The sequence below is a fragment of the Leuresthes tenuis genome, unplaced genomic scaffold (genome assembly GCF_036924035.1).
Source record: "Leuresthes tenuis unplaced genomic scaffold, fLeuTen1.0.hap1 SCAF_6, whole genome shotgun sequence".
In the NCBI taxonomy this organism is placed as follows: domain Eukaryota; kingdom Metazoa; phylum Chordata; class Actinopteri; order Atheriniformes; family Atherinopsidae; genus Leuresthes; species Leuresthes tenuis.
In genome coordinates, this window is record NW_027325360.1 from 30,282,852 (window position 1) to 30,305,988 (window position 23,137).

The following is a 23,137-nucleotide window of genomic DNA, read 5'->3' on the forward strand; positions in this document are numbered from 1 at the left end:
CCCGACTGTACACAATCAATAGCGGGAGCGGATGTGTTCGGCTACAAGAAGATGTGACAGTCCGACCATGGTTTGTAAAAAGCGGGAGCAGAGGTGTTCCGCTGTAAGACGGTGTGAATGTCCGACCATAGTTGGTAAAAAGCGGGTAAGAGAAGGTTAAAATACCCGACTGTACACAATCAATAGCGGGAGCGGAGTTGTTCGGCTACAAGAAGGTGTGAAAGTCCGACCATAATTGCTGAAGAATGTGTTAGAAAAGGTAAGAATGCTGGACCATACATCATCAAAAGCGGGAGAGGTGGTGTTCGGCTGCAAAAAGGTGTGACTGTTCGACTAAAGTTTGTAAAAAGTGGGTAAGACAAGGTGCGAATGCCTGACAATGTATGATCAAAAGCGGGAGCGGAGGTGTTCAGCTGCAAGAAGGTCTACATGTCCATCAATAATTGCTAGAAAACATGAAAGAAACTTTTCGAAAATCAAACCGCACATGAGCATAAGTGGGATAGGAGGTGTTCAGCTGCAAGGTGTGAATGTCCACCCATAATTCCTGAAAAATGGGCAAAAAAAAGGTGTGAATGCCCAACCATACATCATCAAAAGCAGGAGTGGAAGTGTTCGGCTACAAGAAGGTGTGAACGTCCAACCAAAATATGTAAAAAGAAGTTAAGAAAAGGTTCGAATATCCAACCAAACATAATCAAAAGCGGGAGCAGAGCTGTTCGACTGCAAGTAGGTGTGAATGTCAGATCATAATTTGCAAAAAGCTGATGAGAAAGGGTGAGAATGCCCGACTATACATCATCAAATGCGGGAGCGGAGTTGTTCGGCTGTGAGTAGGTGTGAATCTCCGACCATAATTGCTGAAAAATGTGTTAGAAAAGGTAAAAATGCCGGTCCATACATCATCAAAGGCGAGAGAGGTTGTGTTCGGCTGCAAGTAGGTGTGAATGTCCAGCCATAATTACTCACAAACGGGTAAGAAAAGGTAGTAGCCAGACCATATATGATCAAAACAGGGAGCGGAGGTGGTTCAGCTGCAAGAAGGTTTGAATGTCAAACTAAAGTTCAAATATATTAACAAAAGTGGGAGGAGAGGTCTTCGGATGAGAGTGGTTGAAAATTTCCAACCATAATGTATAAAATGCGGTGAAAAAAAAGGTGTGATAGAACACTAAAAGGTGGAGCGGAAGTGTTCGGCTGCAAGAAGGTGTGAATGTCCGACTATATTTGGTGAAAAGCAGGTGAAGCAAGGTCTGAATGCCCAACCTTACATCATCAAAAGCAAGATCAGAGTTGTTTGGCTGCAAGAAGGCCATAGTTTGCCAAAAGCGGGTAAGGTGCGAATGTCCGACTAAATATCAACAAAATTTGGGGCGGAGGTCTTCGGATGCAAGTGGGTGTGAATATCCCACCATACAAGTATGGTGGAGAGGAAGCTGTGAATAGCCGACCATAGTTTGGAAAAAGCGGGTAAGAAAAGGTTGGAATGCCCGAACATACACCATCAAAAGAGGGAGCGGAGGTGTTCCGCTGTACGAAGGTGTGAATGGCCGACCACACTTGGTAAAAAGCGGGTAAGAAAAGGTTAAAATACCCGACTGTACACAATCAATAGCGGGAGCGGATGTGTTCGGCTACAAGAAGATGTGACAGTCCGACCATGGTTTGTAAAAAGCGGGTAAGAAAAGGTGCGAATGTCCGACAATGTATGATCAAAAGAGAGAGCAGAGGTTTTCGGATACACGAAAGTTTGAATGTCCTACCATAGTTTGTAAATAGCGGGTAAGAAAAGGTTCGAATGCCCGACTATACACCATAAAAAGCGGGAGCGGAGGTGTTCCGCTGTAAGACGGTGTGAATGTCCGACCATAGTTGGTAAAAAGCGGGTAAGAAAAGGTTAAAATACCCGACTGAACAAAATCAATAGCGGGAGCGGAGTTGTTCGGCTACAAGAAGGTCTGAAAGTCCGACCATGGTTTGTAAAAAGCAATTAAGAAAAGGTTCGAATATCCAACCAAACATATTCAAAAGCGGGAGCAGAGCTGTTCGACTGCAAGTAGGTGTGAATGTCCAGCCATAATTACTCACAAACGGGGGAAGAAAGGGTAGTATTGCCAGACCATACATGATCAAAACAGGGAGCGGAGGTTCAGCTGCAAGGTGTGAATGTCTGACTATAGTTTGTAAAAAGCGGGTAAGACAAGGTGCGAATGCCCGACAATGTATGATCAAAAGAGAGAGCGGAGGTGTTCGGCTGCAAGGTCTGAATGTCCAACCATCATTTGTAATAACCGGGTAAGAAAAGGCTCGAAAGCCCGACTATACATCATCAAAAGCGGGAGCGGAGGTGTTCAGCTGCAAGAAGGTGTGAATGTTCGACTAAAGTTTGTAAAAAGCTGGTAAGACAAGGAGCGATGTCCCGACATTGTATGATCAAAAGCGGGAGCGGAGGTGTCCAGCTGTGAGTAGGTGTGAATGTCCGACCATAATTGCTGAAAAATGTGTTAGAAAAGGTAAGAATACTGGACCATACATCATCAAAAGCGGGAGAGGTGGTGTTCAGCTGCAAGAAGGTGTGAAAGTCCGACAATGGTTTGTAAAAAGCGGGTAATAAAAGGTTCGAATGCCCGAATATACATCATCAAAAGCGGAAGCGGAGGTGTTCGGATGCAAGAAGGTGTGAACGTCCAACCAAAATATGTAAAAAGAAGTTAAGAAAAGGTTCGAATATCCAACCAAACATAATCAAAAGCGGGAGCAGAGCTGTTCGACTGCAAGTAGGTGTGAATGTCAGATAATAATTTGCAAAAAGCTGATGAGAAAGGGTGAGAATGCCCGACTATACATCATTAAATGCGGGAGCGGAGTTGTTCGGCTGTGAGTAGGTGTGAATCTCCGACCATAATTGCTGAAAAATGTGTTAGAAAAGGTAAAAATGCCGGTCCATACATCATCAAAAGCGAGAGAGGTTGTGTTCGGCTGCAAGTAGGTGTGAATGTCCAGCCATAATTACTCACAAACGGGTAAGAAAAGGTAGTATTGCCAGACCATATATGATCAAAACAGGGAGCGGAGGTGGTTCAGCTGCAAGAAGGTTTGAATGTCAAACTAAAGTTCAAATATATTAACAAAAGCGGGAGGAGAGGTCTTTGGATGAAAGTGGTTGAAAATTTCCAACCATAATGTATAAAATGCGGTGAAAAAAAAGGTGTGATAGAACACTAAAAGGTGGAGCGGAAGTGTTCGGCTGCAAGAAGGTGTGAATGTCCGACTATATTTGGTGAAAAGCAGGTGAAGCAAGGTCTGAATACCCAACCTTACATCATCAAAAGCAAGATCAGAGTTGTTCGGCTGCAAGAAGGCCATAGTTTGCCAAAAGCGGGTAAGGTGCGAATGTCCGACTAAATATCAACAAAATTTGGGGCGGAGGTTTTCGGATGCAAGTGGGTGTGAATATCCCACCATACAAGTATGGTGGAGAGGAAGCTGTGAATAGCCGACCATAGTTTGGAAAAAGCGGGTAAGAAAAGGTTTGAATGCCCGAACATACACCATCAAAAGAGGGAGCGGAGGTGTTCCGCTGTACGAAGGTGTGAATGTCCGACCATACTTGGTAAAAAGCGGGTAAGAAAAGGTTAAAATACCCGACTGTACACAATCAATAGCGGGAGCGGATGTGTTCGGCTACAAGGTGTGACAGTCCGACCATGGTTTGTAAAAAGCGGGTAAGAAAAGGTGCGAATGTCCGACAATGTATGATCAAAAGAGAGAGCGGAGGTTTTCGGATACACGAAGGTTTGAATATCCTACCATAGTTTGTAAATAGCGGGTAAGAAAAGGTTCGAATGCCCGACTATACACCATAAAAAGCGGGAGCGGAGGTGTTCCGCTGTAAGACGGTGTGAATGTCCGACCATAGTTGGTAAAAAGCGGGTAAGAAAAGTTAAAATACCCGACTGTACACAATCAATAGCGGGAGCGGAGTTGTTCGGCTACAAGAAGGTGTGAAAGTCCGACCATGGTTTGTAAAAAGCGGGTAAGAAAAGGTTTGAATGCCCGAACATACACCATCAAAAGAGGGAGCGGAGGTGTTCCGCTGTACGAAGGTGTGAATGTCCGACCATACTTGGTAAAAAGCGGGTAAGAAAAGGTTAAAATTCCCGACTGTACACAATCAATAGCGGGAGCGGATGTGTTCGGTTACAAGAAGGTGTGACAGTCCGACCATGGTTTGTAAAAAGCGGGTAAGAAAAGGTGCGAATGTCCGACAATGTATGATCAAAAGAGAGAGCGGAGTTTTTGGATACACGAAGGTTTGAATGTCGTACCATAGTTTGTAAATAGCGGGTAAGAAAAGGTTCGAATGCCCGACTATACACCATAAAAAGCGGGAGTGGAGGTGTTCCGCTGTAAGACGGTGTGAATGTCCGACCATAGTTGGTAAAAAGCGGGTAAGAAAAGGTTAAAATACCCGACTGTACACAATCAAAAGCGGGAGCGGAGTTGTTCGGCTACAAGAAGGTGTGAAAGTCCGACCATGGTTTGTAAAAAGCAGTTAAGAAAAGGTTCGAATATCCAAACCAAACATAATCAAAAGCGGTAGCAGAGCAGTTCGACTGCAAGTAGGTGTGAATGTCCAGCCATAATTACTCACAAACGTAGGAAGAAAAGGTAGTATTGCCAGACCATACATGATCAAAACAGGGAGCGGAGGTTCAGCTGCAAGGTGTGAATGTCTGACTATAGTTTGTAAAAAGCGGGTAAGACAAGGTGCGAATGCCCAACAATGTATGATCAAAAGAGAGAGCGGAGGTGTTCGGCTGCAAGGTCTGAATGTCCAACCATAATTTGTAAAAACCGGGTAAGAAAAGGCTCGAAAGCCCGACTATACATCATCAAAAGCGGGAGCGGAGGTGTTCAGCTGCAAGAAGGTGTGAATGTTCGACTAAAGTTTGTAAAAAGCTGGTAAGACAAGGAGCGATGTCCCGACATTGTATGATCAAAAGCGGGAGCGGAGGTGTCCAGCTGTGAGTAGGTGTGATTGTCCGACCATAATTGCTGAAAAATGTGTTAGAAAAGGTAAGAATACTGGACCATACATCATCAAAAGCGGGAGAGGTGGTGTTCGGCTGCAAGAAGGTGTGAAAGTCCGACAATGGTTTGTAAAAAGCGGGTAATAAAAGATTCGAATGCCCGAATATACATCATCAAAAGCGGAAGCGGAGGTGTTCGGATGCAAGAAGGTGTGAACGTCCAACCAAAGTTTGTAAAAAGCAGTGAAAAGCGAGAAAAAGCATTTCGTGAGTTCCGCATGATTTGGGATTTTGCTTATAAAATGCATTACTTCACTCAAACTATGTTAAAACTGATTTGTCCTTCATATTTACCATGTCTAGAAATATTTAAACAAAAAAACAACGTTGTACTTTGCAGTAAAAGAAAGAGCAAATCTAAAGTTTCAGGAATCCGAGTATAAGCCTGCTTTCATGAGTTCTGCACGATTTCGGATTTTGCTATAAAATGAATTGCTTTGCTCAAACCAAGTTAAAACTGCTTTGTCCTTCCATATTCATCAATGTCTAGATCGACTTCAACAAAGAAAAACATTGGACTTTGCAGTAGAAGAAGTTGAAATCCATCTACACATTGATAAATATGAAGGACAAAGCAGTTCCCACTTGCCCATAAGAAAATAAGCTTATTCTCGGATTCCTGATCCTGATTTCTGATCCTTCGCTCTTTCTTCTACTGCAAAATACAATGTTGTTCTTTGTTGAAGTCGATCTAGACATTGATAAATATGAAGGAAAAAGCAGTTTTAACTTGGTTTGAGTGAATGAATTCATTTTATACATAAAATCCGAAATCGTGCAGAACTCATGAAAATAAGCTTATTCTCGGATTCCTAAAACTTTTGATTGGCTCTTTCTTTTACTGCAAAGTACAACGTTGTTTTTTTGTTTAAATCTTTCGAGACATTGATAAATATGAAGGTAAAAGCCGTTTTAACATAGTTTGAGTGAAGGAATTGATTTTATAGATAAAATCCCAAATCATGCAGAACTCCTCAAAAGGGGCGTATGGCTTAATCACAAGTGTGGTTCTTTCTCATTCAGGGTAGTATGAGGAAGTTTATGCTTGAAATATATGTAGAAATGGGTACATATGAAGGACAAAGCAGTGTTAACTTAGAGTGAAGGAATTCATTTTATACATAAAATCCCAAATCATGCAGAACGTATGAAAAGAAGCTTATTCTCGGATTCCTGATCCTTCAGTTTTGCTCTTTCTTCTACTGCAAAATACAATGTTGTTCTTTGTTGAAGTCGATCTAGACATTGATAAATATGAAGGAAAAAGCAGTTTTAACTTGGTTTGAGTGAATGAATTCATTTTATACATAAAATCCGAAATCGTGCAGAACTCATGAAAATAAGCTTATTCTCGGATTCCTAAAACTTTTGATTTGCTCTTTCTTTTATTGCAAAGTACAACGTTGTTTTTTTGTTTAAATCTATCGAGACATTGATAAATATGAAGGTAAAAGCCGTTTTAACATAGTTTGAGTGAAGGAATTAATTTTATAGATAAAATCCCAAATCATGCAGAACTCCTCAAAAGGGAGGTATGGCTTAATCACAAGTGTGGCTCTTTCTCATTCAGGGTAATATGAGGAAGTTTATGCTTGAAATATATGTAGAAATGGGTACATATGAAGGACAAAGCAGTGTTAACTTAGTTTGCGTGAAGAAATTCATTTTATACATAAAATCCGAAATCGTGCAGAACTCATGAAAATAAGCTTATTCTCGGATTCCTAAAACTTTTGATTTGCACTTTCTTTTACTGCAAAGTACAACGTTGTTTTTTGTTGAAATCTATCTAGACATTGATAAATACCAGCCAAAACTCTGCTGCCGCTTTTGATAATTTATGGTTGGGCATTCTTACCTTTTCTTACCCGCTTTTTACAAATTATGATCTTACATTCACACCTACTTGCAGTCGAACACCTTCTCATCCACTTATGATCATGTGCGGTTGGGCTTTCGCACCTTTTCTTACCCATTTTTCAGTAATTATGGGTGGGCATTCAGACCTTCTTGCAGCCGAAAACCTCCGCTCCTCTTTTGATCATACATTGTTGGGCATTCACACCTTGTCTTACCCGCTTTTTACAAACTTTAGTCGGACATTCAAACCTTCTTGCAGCTGAACCACCTCCGCTCCCTGTTTTGATCATATATGGTCTGGCAATAGTACCTTTTCTTACCCATTTGTGAGTAATTATGGCTGGACATTCACACCTTCTTGCAGCTGAACACCTCCTCTCCTGCTAATGATCATGTAAGGTTTGATATTCGAAAATTTTCTTTCATGTTTTAAAGCAATTATTAATGGACATTCACACCTACTTGCAGCCGAACACCACCTCTCCCGCTTTTGATGATGTATGGACAGGCATTCTTACCTTTTCTAACACATTTTTCAGCAATTATGGTTGGAGAATCACACCTACTCACAGCCGAACAACTCCGCTACCGCATTTGATGGTGTATAGTCGGGATTTCTCACCCTTTCTCATCAGCTTTTTGCAAATTATTCTCTGACATTCACACCTACTTGCAGTCGAACACCTTCTCATCCGCTTTTGATTATGTTTGGTTAGATATTCGAACCTTTTCTTAACTGCTTTTTTACAAACTTTGGTCGGACGTTCACACCTTCTTGCAGCCGAACACCTACGCTTCCGGTTTTGATAGTGTATTTTCGGGCATACGAACCTTTTCTTACCCGCTTTTTACAAACCATGGTCGGACATTCACACCTTCTTGCAGCCGAACACCACCTCTCCCGCTTTTGATGATGTATGGTCCAGTATTCTTACCTTTTCTAACACATTTTTCAGCAATTATGGTCGGACATTCACACCTACTCACAGCTGGACACCTCCGCTCCCGCTTTTGATCATACAATGTCGGGACATCGCTCCTTGTCTTACCAGCTTTTTACAAACTTTAGTCGAACATTCACACCTTCTTGCAGCTGAACACCTCCGCTCCCGCTTTTGATGATGTATAGTCGGGCTTTCGAGCCTTTTCTTACCCGGTTTTTACAAATTATGGTTGGACATTCAGACCTTGCAGCCGAACACCTCCGCTCTCTCTTTTGATCATACATTGTTGGGCATTCGCACCTTGTCTTACCCGCTTTTTACAAACTATAGTCAGACATTCACACCTTGCAGCTGAACCTCCGCTCCCTGTTTTGATCATGTATGGTCTGGCAATACTACCTTTTCTTCCCCCGTTTGTGAGTAATTATGGCTGGACAATCACACATACTTGCAGTCGAACAGCTCTGCTCCCGCTTTTGATTATGTTTGGTTGGATATTCGAACCTTTTCTTAACTGCTTTTTACAAACCATGGTCGGACTTTCACACCTTCTTGTAGCCGAACAACTCCGCTCCCGCTATTGATTGTGTACAGTCGGGTATTTTAACCTTTTCTTACCCACTTTTTACCAACTATGGTCGGACATTCACACCGTCTTACAGCGGAACACCTCCGCTCCCGCTTTTTATGGTGTATAGTCGGGCATTCGAACCTTTTCTTACCCGCTATTTACAAACTATGGTAGGACATTCAAACCTTCGTGTATCCGAAAACCTCCGCTCTCTCTTTTGATCATACATTGTCGGACATTCGCACCTTTTCTTACCCGCTTTTTACAAACCATGGTCGGACTGTCACACCTTCTTGTAGCCGAACACATCCGCTCCCGCTATTGATTGTGTACAGTCGGGTATTTTAACCTTTTCTTACCCGCTTTTTACCAAGTATGGTCGGACATTCACACCTTCGTACAGCGGAACACCTCCACTCCCTCTTTTGATGGTGTATGTTCGGGCATTCAAACCTTTTCTTACCCGCTTTTTCCAAACTATGGTCGGCCATTCACAGCTTCCTCTCCACCATACTTGTATGGTGGGATATTCACACCCACTTGCATCCGAAAACCTCCGCCCCCACTTTTTTTGATATTTAGTCGGTCATTCGCAGCTTACCCGCTTTTGGCAAACTATGGCCTTCTTGCAGCCAAACACCTCTGATCTCGTTTTTGATGATGTAAGGTTGGGCATTCAGACCTTGCTTCACCTGCTTTTCACCAAATATAGTCGAACAGTCACACCTTCTTGCAGCCGAACACTTCTGCTCCACCTTTTAGTGTTCTATGGGGTATTCACACCTTTTTTTTCACCGCATTTTATTGATTATGGTTGGAAATTCTCACCCACTCATCCGAAGACCTCTCCTCCTGCTTTTGTTAATATATAGTCGGGCATTCAAACCTTTTCTTACCCGCTTTTTACAAATTATGGTTGTACATTCAGACCTTTTAGCCGAAAACCTCCGCTCCCTCATTTGATCATACATTGTCAGGCATTCGCACCTTGTCTTACCCGCTTTTTATAAACTTTAGTCAGACATTCAAACCTTGCAGCTGAACCACCTCCGCTCCCTGTTTTGATAATGTATGGTCTGGCAATACTACCTTTTCTTACCGGTTTGTGAGTAATTATGGCTGGACATTCACACCTACTTGCAGCCGAACACCACTTTTCCCGCTTTTGATGATGTATGGTCCGGCATTCTAGTCTTTTCTAACACATTTTTCAGCAATTATGGTTTGACATTCACACCTACTCACAGCCGAACACTTCCGCTCCCGCATTTGATGGTGTATAGTCGGGCATTCTCACCCTTTCTCATCAGCTTTTTGCAAATTATGATCTGACATTCACACCTACTTGCAGTCGAACAGCTCTGCTTTTGATTATGTTTGGTTGGATATTCGAAACTTTTCTTCACTGCTTTTTACAAACTTTGGTCGGACGTTCACACCTTCTTGCAGCCGAACACCTCCGCTTCCGCTTTTGATGATGTATATTCGGGCATTCGAACCTTTTCTTACCCATTTTTCAGTAATTATGGGTAGACATTCACACCTTCTTGCAGCTGAACACCTCCTCTCCCGCTTATGATCATGTGCAGTTTGATATTCGAAAATTTTCTTTCATGTTTTCTAGCAATTATTGATGGACATTCAGACCTCCTTGCAGCTGAACACCTCCGCTCCCGCTTTTGATGATGTATAGTCGGGCTTTCGAGCCTTTTCTTCCCCGGTTTTTACAAAATTATGGTTGGACATTCAGACCTTCTTGCAGCCGAAAACCTCCGCTCCCTCTTTTGATCATACATTGTCGGGCATTCGCACCTTCTCTTACCCGCTTTTTACAAACCATGGTCGGACTTTCACACCTTTTAGTAGCGGAACAACTCTGCTCCCGCTATTGATTGTGTACAATCGGGTATTTTCACCTTTTCTTACCCGCTTTTTACCAACTATGGTCAGACATTCACACCTTCTTACAGTGGAACACCGCCGCTCCCTCTTTTGATGGTGTATGTTCGGGCTTTCGAACCTTTTCTTACCCGCTTTTTACAAACTATGGTCGGACATTAAAACCTTCTTGTAGCCGAACACATCCACTCCTGCTTTTGATGATGTATGGTTGGGCATTCGTACCTTTTCTTACCCATTTTGCAGTAATTATGGGTGGACATTCACACCTTTTTGCATTTTAACACCTCCTCTCCCGCTTATGATCATGTGCGGTTTGATATTCGAAAATTCTCTTCCATGTTTTCTAGCAATTATTGATGGACATTCAGACCTTCTTGCAGCTGAACACCTCCGCTCCAGCTGTTGATGGTGTATAGTCGGGCTTTCGAGCCTTTTCTTCCCCGATTTTTACAAATTATGGATGGACATTCAGACCTTCTTTCAGCCGAAAACCTCCGCTCCCTCTTTTGATCATACATTGTCGGGCATTCGCACCTTTTCTTACCCGCTTTTTACAATTCATGGTCGGACTTTCACACCTTTTAGTAGCGGAACAACTCTGCTCCCGCTATTGATTGTGTACAATAGGGTATTTAAAACTTTTCTTACCTGCTTTTTGCCAATTATGGTTGGACATTCACACCTTCTTACAGCGGAACACCTCCGCTCCCTCCTTTGATGGTGTATGTTCGGGCATTCGAACCTTTTCTTACCCGCTTTTTACAAACTATGGTCAGACATTCAAACCTTCTTGTAGCCGAACACATCCACTCCTGCTTTTGATGATGGTTATTCAAACCTACTTGTTGCCCGCTTTTCATTAATTATGGGTGGACATACACACCTTGTCGCAGCCAAACACCTCCGCTCCCTGTTAGGATCATGTATGGTTGGGCATTCGTACCTTTTCTTACCCATTTTGCAGTAATTATGGGTGGACATTCACACCTTCTTGCATTTGAACACCTCCTCTCCCGCTTATGATCATGTGCGGTTTGATATTCGAAAATTCTCTTCCATGTTTTCTAGCAATTATTGATGGACATTCAGACCTTCTTGCAGTTGAACACATCCGCTCCAGCTGTTGATGGTGTATAGTCGGGCTTTCGAGCCTTTTCTTCCCAGATTTTTACAAAATATGGATGGACATTCAGACCTTGTTTCAGCCGAAAACCTCCGCTCCCTCTTTTGATCATACATTGTCGGGCATTCGCACCTTTTCTTACCCGCTTTTTACAAACCATGGTCGGACTTTCACACCTTTTAGTAGCGGAACAACTCTGCTCCCGCTATTGATTGTGTACAATCGGGTATTTTAACCTTTTCTTACCTGCTTTTTGCCAACCATGGTCGGACTTTCACACCTTTTAGTAGCGGAACAACTCTGCTCCCGCTATTGATTGTGTACAATCGGGTATTTTAACCTTTTCTTACCTGCTTTTTGCCAACTATGGTCGGACATTCACACCTTCTTACAGCGGAACACCTCCGCTCCCTCCTTTGATGGTGTATGTTCGGGCATTCGAACCTTTTCTTACCCGCTTTTTACAAACTATGGTCAGACATTCACACCTTCTTGCAGCCGAACACTTCCGCTCTACCTTTTAGTGTTCTATGGGGTATTCACACCTTTTTTTTCACCGCATTTTATAGATTATGGTTGTAAATTCTCACCCACTCTTATCCGAAGACCTCTCCTCCTGCTTTGGTTAATATATAGTCGGGCATTCGAACCTTTTCTTACCCGCTTTTTACAAATTGTGGTCGAACATTCACACCTACTTGCAGCCGAACACCTCCGCTCCCGCTTTTGATGGTGTATAGTCGGGCTTTCGAGCCTTTTCTTCCCCGGTTTTTACAAATTATGGTTGGACATTCAGACCTTGCAGCCGAAAACCTCCGCTCCCTCTTTTGATCATACATTGTCAGGCATTCGCACCTACTTGCAGCCGAATACTTCCGCTCCACCTTTTAGTGATGTATGGTTGGCATTTGGCACCTTTTCTTACCCTTTCTTACCCTACTGATTGCTTAAGATTAAGTTGTTTTTTCTCAAACTACAACATTTTTTTAATTGTTGAAACTTGATTTGAAGTGGATAAATAAGGAGGACAAACAGTTTTAAGTCAGGCTGATAGAAGGAATTAATTTTATAGCAAAATCTGTATTTCGTCATATGTCGAGAGATGCTTATTGCTGAAGAAGTTCTTTCTCATTCTACAAAGTACAACGTTGTTTATCGTTGAAACTTGATTAGACATGAATAAATATGAAGGACAAAGCAGTCTTAACTTGGTTAGAGTTAAGGAATTCGTTTTATAGGAGAATCCGAATTCGTGCATAACTCGTAAAATAGAGCTTATTTTCGGATTCCTGAAGAATGAGTCTGGTTCTTTCTCATAATACAAAGTTTGTTGTTTATTGTTGAAACTTCATCAGAAGTGAAGAAATAAATGAATGCCTATCAACAAATGTGGGATCTAAACTCTAGTGCTTCCTCTAAAATAATTTCCTTTCTCAATTCAGAAATGTGTGTGTGTAAGTCACAACACCCGTGACACCAAAATGGCTTTCTTTTCTCTCTTTTCTCTACACTCTGCACTGTGAGCACACACACCAAATCAGAAAGGCTTTTTTCTCTCTTTTCTACATTATGGACTGTGGGGACACAAAACCGCTCTCTCTTTTTTTTTTTGATTGTGTGCCAGGGCGTTGTCTCACGTATTAGATTATGCTTACGATACGAATGGGTTTATCAGTCACATCAGAATCCATACATACTGATCCTCCCGTAATAAAATGGTCGGATCTTATCAAACACACTTTGTTTCTTGTGACAATCAAGTCAGCGAAACAGCGTATACACGTCAAGACACTGAATCAAGTTTGCCACAAGAACTCATAAGTTTGGCAGTATTGCTCTGCCGTCAGCAATCATACACCCATTTTATTTTCGTGAGACATGTGCAGGCACCTGTTCATCTACTGTTCTATCACTATGAATTAGTTTATCTATTATCAATAAGGATACTTCTACAACTACTATCAAAGTATGTCCAGACTTCTTATGTTGTCAGTTGTTATATATATGAATAAGTGGGTAGCTACTGACAAGCATTAAGCATGTCACACAGCCCAAACATATAACATTTCAGGACACACCACACAGTTAACAACCACAATGAAGTGTCAAAGCCCAAACATGTAACATTCAACAGGACACTTACACAACACATTCAAATCAAACAGTCAGACAACATACAAGAACATATACCCCAGCCGGCATTGCTCCCTGCCTATTTTCCTACAGCTCACTATGTGTGCGCACACCTTTATTCACAAACTCTTCAACTTATACTCTTTTACCAAAGCTGCTACAGCTCGATTGGCCGAATACCCTTAGATCCTATTTCGGTGAATTTGACATCTGCCTTACATGTAACAGATTAGCGGTTTAGCAGTTTTAATTTAGTTCGAGTGAAGGAATTCATTTTATCGCAAAATCCGAAATTGTGAAGAACTCATGAAAGTAAGCTTATTCTCGGATTCCTGAAACTTTAGATTTGCTCTTTCTTTTACTGCAAAGTACAACGTTGTTTTTTTTTTTATTAAATCTTTCTAGACATGGTAAATATGAAGGACAAAGCAGTTTTAACATAGTTTGAGTGAAGGAATTCATTTTATAGATAAAATCCCAAGAGTCTGCTGAGAAAAGAGAGTGAATGCGAAGTAGACTTTAACACGGCTCTGGGAGCGAGCCGAGTGTGGGCTAACCGGGAGAATTGCTTGAAAGAAACGCGACACCGAATGAGCGGTCAGAACAAAGCCTCAATACGGTGTTCCCGTGGTGTTTTTGTTGCTGCCTTGTCGATTGCACAGGGGCAAGCGTTTCAACCAAGCAACGCTCACCATGGGGAAGGTGGCTATGGCAACTAGCCTGATGCCCTGCTCCCGCAGTGACGGATAATCGTACTCTGGTTTCTCTTCATAACATACAAGTCTTTCGCCTTTTACTAAAGACTTTCGTGGAGAGCAGCACTAATGAGTTGTTTCTATTTTTGGCAGGCTTTACCTTTGCGGGTGAAGCCCTTTCTGTCTCTGCAAAATAAATTTTGTTACTGTGCAGAGTTACTTCTCTGAGTAGAGTCGCCTTACTTGTTGCGATTGTGCCGATGTTCGAAGCTGGAGTGCAAAGTTTTTGCTTGAATGGTGCTTGCTGGAGCATGCGGGAGTGCAAAGTTATACCATTTAAAAGGGCTGAAGAGTGCTCAGTGCAGCGGGTGGGCGGAGGTGCAACGTGACACTCTGGCCACCTATGGCCATAAAAAGAACACTGCTACAAGTGCGCATTGTGCCAGCAAGGGCCCTCGGACCTGAAACAGTGGACAGTTATCGCTTCTCGGCCTTTTGGCTAAGATCAAGTGTAGTATCTGTTCTTATCAGTTTAATATGTCCTCTATACGAGGACTACATATTAAATGGATTTTTAAGAATAGGAGTTGAAAAAGAAGCTTGCTCCGTTCACTCCAAGCATCGACCCAGTACTGCAGTGCCGCTGGGAACGGTGCGCTCTTCTCTGCTCTTGTGAAAAAGCAAACAGCGATGCAGGATGGAAGTTTCAGGGAGCCCAAGATGAAACTTTCTTTTAATCTGCTGAGAAAAGAGAGTGAATGCGAAGTAGACTTTAACACAGCTCTGGGAGCGAGCTGAGTGTGGGCTAACCGGGAGAATTGCTTGAAAGAAACGCGACACCGAATGAGTGGTCAGAACAAAGCCTCAATACGGTGTTCCCGTGGTGTTTGTGGCTGCCTTGTCTTTTGCACAGAGTAAAAGACAAGGCAGCCATCGAATAGGGCCCGATTGTTCCTACTTGGTCAGCCGAGGAGCAAGGGGGGGGGAGCAAGCGTCTCAACCAAGCAAATCTCACCAAGTAGGAACAATCGGGCCCTATTCGATGGCTGCAACACCTGAAAGAGATATTGATGCGAGACCCGATCAAAAGCTTTTTCAAAGTCTAAATTTAAGATGACAAGCCGGGTGTTTCTGTCTCTAGCGTAATCAATGATGTCTCGAATCAGTACGAGGCTGTCGGTGAGTTGTCTCTCTGAGATGACACAAGCCTGGTCTGGGTGAATTACCTCCTCTAAAACAGAGGACATCCGTGTCGTTAAAACCTTGCTAAAAAGTTTACAGTCAAAGTTTAAAAGTGTGATGGGCCTCCAATTCTTTAGGTCAGTCTTATCATTTTTATCAGAAGTGAAGAAATAAATGAATGCCTATCAACAAATGTGGGATCTAAACTCTAGTGCTTCCTCTAAAATAATTTCCTTTCTCAATTTAGAAATGTGTGTGTGTAAGTCACAACACCCGTGACACCAAAACGGCTTTCTTTTCTCTACACTCTGCACTATGAGCACACACACCAAATCAGAAAGGCTTTTTTCTCTCTTTTCTACATTATGGACTGTGGGGACACAAAACCGCTCTCTCTTTTTTTTTTTATCGTGTGCCAGGGCGTTGTCTCACGTATTAGATTGTGCTTAAGATACGAATGGGTTTATCAGTCACATCAGAATCCATACATACTGATCCTCCCGTAATAAAATGGTCGGATCTTATCAAACACACTTTGTTTCTTGTGACAATCAAGTCAGCGAAACAGCCTATACACGTCAAGACACTGAATCAAGTTTGCCACAAGAACTCATAAGTTTGGCAGTATTGCTCTGCCGTCAGCAATCATACACCCATTTTATTTTCGTGAGACATGTGCAGGCACCTGTTCATCTACTGTTCTATCACTATGAATTAGTTTATCTATTATCAATAAGGATACTTCTACAACTACTATCAAAGTATGTCCAGACTTCTTATGTTGTCAGTTGTTATATATATGAATAAGTGGGTAGCTACTGACAAGCATTAAGCATGTCACACAGCCCAAACATATAACATTTCAGGACACACCACACAGTTAACAACCACAGTGAAGTGTCAAAGCCCAAACATGTAACATTCAACAGGACACTTACACAACACATTCAAATCAAACAGTCAGACAACATACAAGAACATATACCCCAGCCGGCATTGCTCCCTGCCTATTTTCCTACAGCTCACTATGTGTGCGCACACCTTTATTCACAAACTCTTCAACTTATACTCTTTTACCAAAGCTGCTACAGCTCGATTGGCCGAATACCCTTAGATCCTATTTCGGTGAATTTGACATCTGCCTTACATGTAACAGATTAGCGGTTTAGCAGTTTTAATTTAGTTCGAGTGAAGGAATTCATTTTATCGCAAAATCCGAAATTGTGAAGAACTCATGAAAGTAAGCTTATTCTCGGATTCCTGAAACTTTAGATTTGCTCTTTCTTTTACTGCAAAGTACAACGTTGTTTTTTTTTTTATTAAATCTTTCTAGACATGGTAAATATGAAGGACAAAGCAGTTTTAACATAGTTTGAGTGAAGGAATTCATTTTACAGATAAAATCCCAAGAGTCTGCTGAGAAAAGAGAGTGAATGCGAAGTAGGCTTTAACACGGCTCTGGGAGCGAGCCGAGTGTGGGCTAACCGGGAGAATTGCTTGAAAGAAACGCGACACCGAATGAGCGGTCAGAACAAAGCCTCAATACGGTGTTCCCGTGGTGTTTTTGTTGCTGCCTTGTCGATTGCACAGGGGCAAGCGTTTCAACCAAGCAACGTTCACCATGGGGAAGGTGGCTATGGCAACTAGCCTGATGCCCTGCTCCCGCAGTGACGGATAATCGTACTCTGGTTTCTCTTCATAACATACAAGTCTTTCGCCTTTTACTAAAGACTTTCGTGGAGAGCAGCACTAATGAGTTGTTTCTATTTTTGGCAGGCTTTACCTTTGCGGGTGAAGCCCTTTCTGTCTGTGCAAAATAAATTTTGTTACTGTGCAGAGTTACTTCTCTGAGTAGAGTCGCCTTACTTGTTGCGATTGTGCCGATGTTCGAAGCTGGAGTGCAAAGTTGTTGCTTGAATGGTGCTTGCTGGAGCATGCGGGAGTGCAAAGTTATACCATTTAAAAGGGCTGAAGAGTGCTCAGTGCAGCGGGTGGGCGGAGGTGCAACGTGACACTCTGGCCACCTATGGCCATAAAAAGAACACTGCTACAAGTGTGCATTGTGCCAGCAAGGGCCCTCGGACCTGAAACAGTGGACAGTTATCGCTTCTCGGCCTTTTGGCTAAGATCAAGTGTAGTATCTGTTCTTATCAGTTTAATATGTCCTCTATACGAGGACTACATATTAAATGGATTTTTAAGAATAGGAGTTGAAAAAGAAGCTTGCTCCGTTCACTCCAAGCATCGACCCAGTACTGCCGTGCCGCTGGGAACGGTGCGCTCTTCTCTGCTCTTGTGAAAAAGCAAACAGCGATGCAGGATGGAAGTTTCAGGGAGCCCAAGATGAAACTTTCTTTTAATCTGCTGAGAAAAGAGAGTGAATGCGAAGTAGACTTTAACACAGCTCTGGGAGCGAGCTGAGTGTGGGCTAACCGGGAGAATTGCTTGAAAGAAACGCGACACCGAATGAGTGGTCAGAACAAAGCCTCAATACGGTGTTCCCGTGGTGTTTGTGGCTGCCTTGTCTTTTGCACAGAGTAAAAGACAAGGCAGCCATCGAATAGGGCCCGATTGTTCCTACTTGGTCAGCCGAGGAGCAAGGGGGGGGGGGCAAGCGTCTCAACCAAGCAAATCTCACCAAGTAGGAACAATCGGGCCCTATTCGATGGCTGCAACACCTGAAAGAGATATTGATGCGAGACCCGATCAAAAGCTTTTTCAAAGTCTAAATTTAAGATGACAAGCCGGGTGTTTCTGTCTCTAGCGTAATCAATGATGTCTCGAATCAGTACGAGGCTGTCGGTGAGTTGTCTCTCTGAGATGACACAAGCCTGGTCTGGGTGAATTACCTCCTCTAAAACAGAGGACATCCGTGTCGTTAAAACCTTGCTAAAAAGTTTACAGTCAAAGTTTAAAAGTGTGATGGGCCTCCAATTCTTTAGGTCAGTCTTATCATTTTTATCAGAAGTGAAGAAATAAATGAATGCCTATCAACAAATGTGGGATCTAAACTCTAGTGCTTCCTCTAAAATAATTTCCTTTCTCAATTTAGAAATGTGTGTGTGTAAGTCACAACACCCGTGACACCAAAACGGCTTTCTTTTCTCTACACTCTGCACTATGAGCACACACACCAAATCAGAAAGGCTTTTTTCTCTCTTTTCTACATTATGGACTGTGGGGACACAAAACCGCTCTCTCTTTTTTTTTTTATCGTGTGCCAGGGCGTTGTCTCACGTATTAGATTGTGCTTAAGATACGAATGGGTTTATCAGTCACATCAGAATCCATACATACTGATCATCCCGTAATAAAATGGTCGGATCTTATCAAACACACTTTGTTTCTTGTGACAATCAAGTCAGCGAAACAGCGTATACACGTCAAGACACTGAATCAAGTTTGCCAAAAGAACTCATAAGTTTGGCAGTATTGCTCTGCCGTCAGCAATCATACATCCATTTTATTTTCGTGAGACATGTGCAGGCACCTGTTCATCTACTGTTCTATCACTATGAATTAGTTTATCTATTATCAATAAGGATACTTCTACAACTACTCTATCAAAGTATGTCCGGACTTCTTACGTAGTCAGTTGCTATATATGAATAAGTGGGTAGCTACTGACAAGCATTAAGCATGTCACACAGCCCAAACATATAACATTTCAGGACACACCACACAGTTAACAACCACAGTGAAGCGTGTCAAAGCCCAAACATGTAACATTCAACAGGACACTTACACAACTCCCGGTAATATAATTGAAACAACTCATTAGTGCTGCTCTCCACGGAAGTCTTTAGTAAAAGGCGAAAGACTTGTATGTTATGAAGAGAAACCAGAGTACGATTATCTGTCACTGCGGGAGCAGGGCATCAGGCTAGTTGGTATAGCCACCTTCCCCATGGTGAGCTTTGCTTGGTTGAGACGCTTGCCCCCCCCCCTTGCTCCTCGGCTGACCAAGTAGGAACAATCGGGCCCTATTCGATGGCTGCCTTTTCTTTTACTCTATGCAAAAGACAAGGCAGCAACAAAAACACCACGAGAATCCCGTATTGAGGCTTTGTTCTGACCGCTCATTCGGTGTCGCGTTTCTTTCAAGCAATTCTCCCGGTTAGCCGACACTCGGCCCGCTCCCATAGCCGTGTTAAAGTCTACTTCGCATTCACTCTCTTTTCTCTGCAGACTCTTGGGATTTTATCTATAAAATGAATTCCTTCACTCAAACTATGTCAAAACTGCTTTGTCGTTCATATTTACCATGTCTAGAAAGATTTAAACAAAAAAAACAACGTTGTACTTTGCAGTAAAAGAAAGAGCAAATCTAAAGTTTCAGGAATCCGAGAATAAGCTTACTTTCATGAGTGCTTCACGATTTCGGATTTTGCTATAAAATGAATTCCTTCACTCAAACTAAATTAAAACTGCTAAACCGCTAATCTGTTACATGTAAGGCAGATGTCAAATTCACCGAAATAGGATCTAAGGGTATTCGGCCAATCGAGCTGTAGCAGCTTCGGTAAAAGAGTATAAGTTGAAGAGTTTGTGAATAAAGGTGTGCGCACACATAGTGAGCTGTAGGAAAATAGGCAGGGAGCAATGCCGGCTGGGGTATATGTTCTTGTATGTTGTCTGACTGTTTGATTTGAATGTGTTGTGTAAGTGTCCTGTTGAATGTTTGGGCTTTGACACTTCACTGTGGTTGTTAACTGTGTGGTGTGTCCTGAAATGTTATATGTTTGGGCTGTGTGACATGCTTAATGCTTGTCAGTAGCTATCCACTTATTCATATATAGCAACTGACAACATAAGAAGTCTGGACATACTTTGATAGTAGTTGTAGAAGTATCCTTATTGATAATAGATAAACTAATTCATAGTGATAGAACAGTAGATGAACAGGTGCCTGCACGTCTCACGAAAATAAAATGGGTGTATGATTGCTGACGGCAGAGCAATACTGCCAAACTTATGAGTTCTTGTGGCAAACTTGATTCAGTGTCTTGACGTGTATACGCTGTTTCGCTGACTTGATTGTCACAAGAAGCAAAGTGTGTTTGATAAGATCCGACCATTTTATTACGGGAGGATCAGTATGTATGGATTCTGATGTGACTGATAAACCCATTCGTATCTTAAGCATAATCTAATACGTGAGACAACGCCCTGGCACACAATCAAAAAAAAAAAGAGAGAGCGGTTTTGTGTCCCCACAGTCCATAATGTAGAAAAGAGAGAAAAAAGCCTTTCTGATTTGGTGTGTGTGCTCATAGTGCAGAGTGTAGAGAAAAGAGAGAAAAGAAAGCCGTTTTGGTGTCACGGGTGTTGTGACTTACACACACACATTTCTGAATTGAGAAAAGAAATTATTTTAGAGGAAGCAGTAGAGTTTAGATCCCACATTTGTTGATAGGCATTCATTTATTTCTTCGCTTCTGATGAAGTTTCAACAATAAACAACAAACTTTGTATTATGAGAAAGAACCAGACTCATTCTTCAGGAATCCGAAAATAAGCACGAATTCGGATTCTCCTATAAAACGAATTAATTAACTCAAACCAAGTTAAGACTGCTTTGTCCTTCATATTTATTCATGTCTAATCAAGTTTCAACGATAAACAACGTACTTTGTAGAATGTGAAAGAACTTCTTCAGCAATAAGCATCTCTCGACATATGACGAAATACAGATTTTGTTATAAAATTAATTTCTTCTATCAGCGTGACTTAAAACTGTTTGTCCTCCTTATTTATCCACTTCAAATCAAGTTTCAACAATTAAAAAAAAATTGTAGTTTGAGAAAGAACAACTTAATCTTCAGCAATCAGTATAAAAAGAGGGTAACAAAAGGTGCAAATGCCAACTATACATCACTAAAAGGTGGAGCGGAAGTATTCAGCTGCAAGTAGGTGTGAATGTTCGACCATAATTTGTAAAAAGTGGGTAAGAAAAGGTTCGAATGCCCGACTAAATATTAACAAAAGCGGGAGGAGAGGTCTTCGGATGAGAGTGGGTGAGAATTTCCTACCATACAAGTATGGTGGAGAGGAAGCTGTGATTGGCCGACAATAGTAAAAAGCAGGTGAGAAAAGGTGCGAATGTCAAAACATACATGATCAAAACAGGGAGCGGAGGTGTTTGGCTGCGACAAGGTGTGAATGTCCACCCATAATTAATGAAAAACGGGCAACAAGTAGGTTCGAATGCCCAACCATACATCATCAAAAGCAGGAGTGGATGTGTTCGGCTTCAAGAAGGTATGAATGTCCATCAATAATTGCTATAAAACATGAAAGAAAATTTTCGAATATCAAACCGCACATAATCATAAGCGGGAGAGGAGGTGTTCCGCTGCAAGAAGGTGTGAATATCCACCCATAATTACTGAAAAATGGGTAAGAAAAGGTGCGAATGCCCAACCATACATCATCAAAAGCAGGAGTGGATGTGTTCGGCTACAAGAAGGTTTGAATGTCCGACCATAGTTTGTAAAAAGCGGGTAAGAACAGGTTTGTATGCCCGACTGTACACCATCAAATGCGGGAGCGGAGTTGTTCGGCTGTGAGTAGGTGTGAATCTCCAACCATAATTGCTGAAAAATGTGTTAGAAAAGGTAAAAATGCCGGTCCATACATCATCAAAAGCAGGAGAGGTGGTGTTCGGCTGCAAGTAGGTGTGAATGTCCAGCCATAATTACTCACAAATGGGTAAGAAAAGGTAGTATTGCCAGACCATACATGATCAAAACAGGGAGCGGAGGTGGTTAAGCTGCAAGAAGGTGTTAATGTCCGACTAAAGTTCAAATATATTAACAAAAGCGGGAGGAGAGGTCTTCGGATGAGAGTGGTTGAAAATTTCCGACCATAATGTATAAAATGCGGTGAAAAAAAGGTGTGATAGAACACTAAAAGGTGGAGCGGAAGTGTTCGGCTGCAAGAAGGTGTGAATGTCCGACTATATTTGGTGAAAAGCAGGTGAAGCAAGGTCTGAATGCCCAACCTTACATCATCAAAAGCGAGATCAGAGGTGTTTGGCTGCAAGAAGGCCATAGTTTGCCAAAAGCGGGTAAGGTGCGAATGTCCGACTAAATATCAACAAAATTTGGGGCGGAGGTCTTCGGATGCAAGTGGGTGTGAATATCCCACCATACAAGTATGGTGGAGAGGAAGCTGTGAATAGCCGACCATAGTTTGGAAAAAGCGGGTAAGAAAAGGTTTGAATGCCCGAACATACACCATCAAAAGAGGGAGCGGAGGTGTTCCGCTGTACGAAGGTGTGAATGGCCGACCACACTTGGTAAAAAGCGGGTAAGAAAAGGTTAAAATACCCGACTGTACACAATCAATAGCGGGAGCGGATGTGTTCGGCTACAAGAAGATGTGACAGTCCGACCATGGTTTGTAAAAAGCGGGAGCAGAGGTGTTCCGCTGTAAGACGGTGTGAATGTCCGACCATAGTTGGTAAAAAGCGGGTAAGAGAAGGTTAAAATACCCGACTGTACACAATCAATAGCGGGAGCGGAGTTGTTCGGCTACAAGAAGGTGTGAAAGTCCGACCATAATTGCTGAAGAATGTGTTAGAAAAGGTAAGAATGCTGGACCATACATCATCAAAAGCGGGAGAGGTGGTG

The 23,137-nt window shown here is 42.2% G+C and overlaps 5 non-coding genes across 5 annotated transcripts; 4 read left to right on the forward strand and 1 right to left on the reverse strand.

Annotated features, from left to right (window-relative positions):
* Positions 1–14,378: 14,378 nt before the first annotated feature.
* On the forward strand, positions 14,379–14,492 carry LOC140310727 (U5 spliceosomal RNA). Its single transcript, XR_011916770.1, has one exon. It is a non-coding gene; the product is annotated as a U5 spliceosomal RNA (small nuclear RNA).
* Positions 14,493–14,800: 308 nt separating this feature from the next.
* On the forward strand, positions 14,801–14,984 carry LOC140310353 (U2 spliceosomal RNA). Its single transcript, XR_011916431.1, has one exon. It is a non-coding gene; the product is annotated as a U2 spliceosomal RNA (small nuclear RNA).
* Positions 14,985–17,183: 2,199 nt separating this feature from the next.
* LOC140310728 (U5 spliceosomal RNA) lies at positions 17,184–17,297 on the forward strand. The gene has a single exon (XR_011916771.1). It is a non-coding gene; the product is annotated as a U5 spliceosomal RNA (small nuclear RNA).
* A 308-nt stretch (positions 17,298–17,605) lies between these two features.
* On the forward strand, positions 17,606–17,789 carry LOC140310381 (U2 spliceosomal RNA). The gene has a single exon (XR_011916458.1). It is a non-coding gene; the product is annotated as a U2 spliceosomal RNA (small nuclear RNA).
* A 1,448-nt stretch (positions 17,790–19,237) lies between these two features.
* On the reverse strand, positions 19,238–19,353 carry LOC140310796 (U5 spliceosomal RNA). The gene has a single exon (XR_011916833.1). It is a non-coding gene; the product is annotated as a U5 spliceosomal RNA (small nuclear RNA).
* Positions 19,354–23,137: the final 3,784 nt, after the last annotated feature.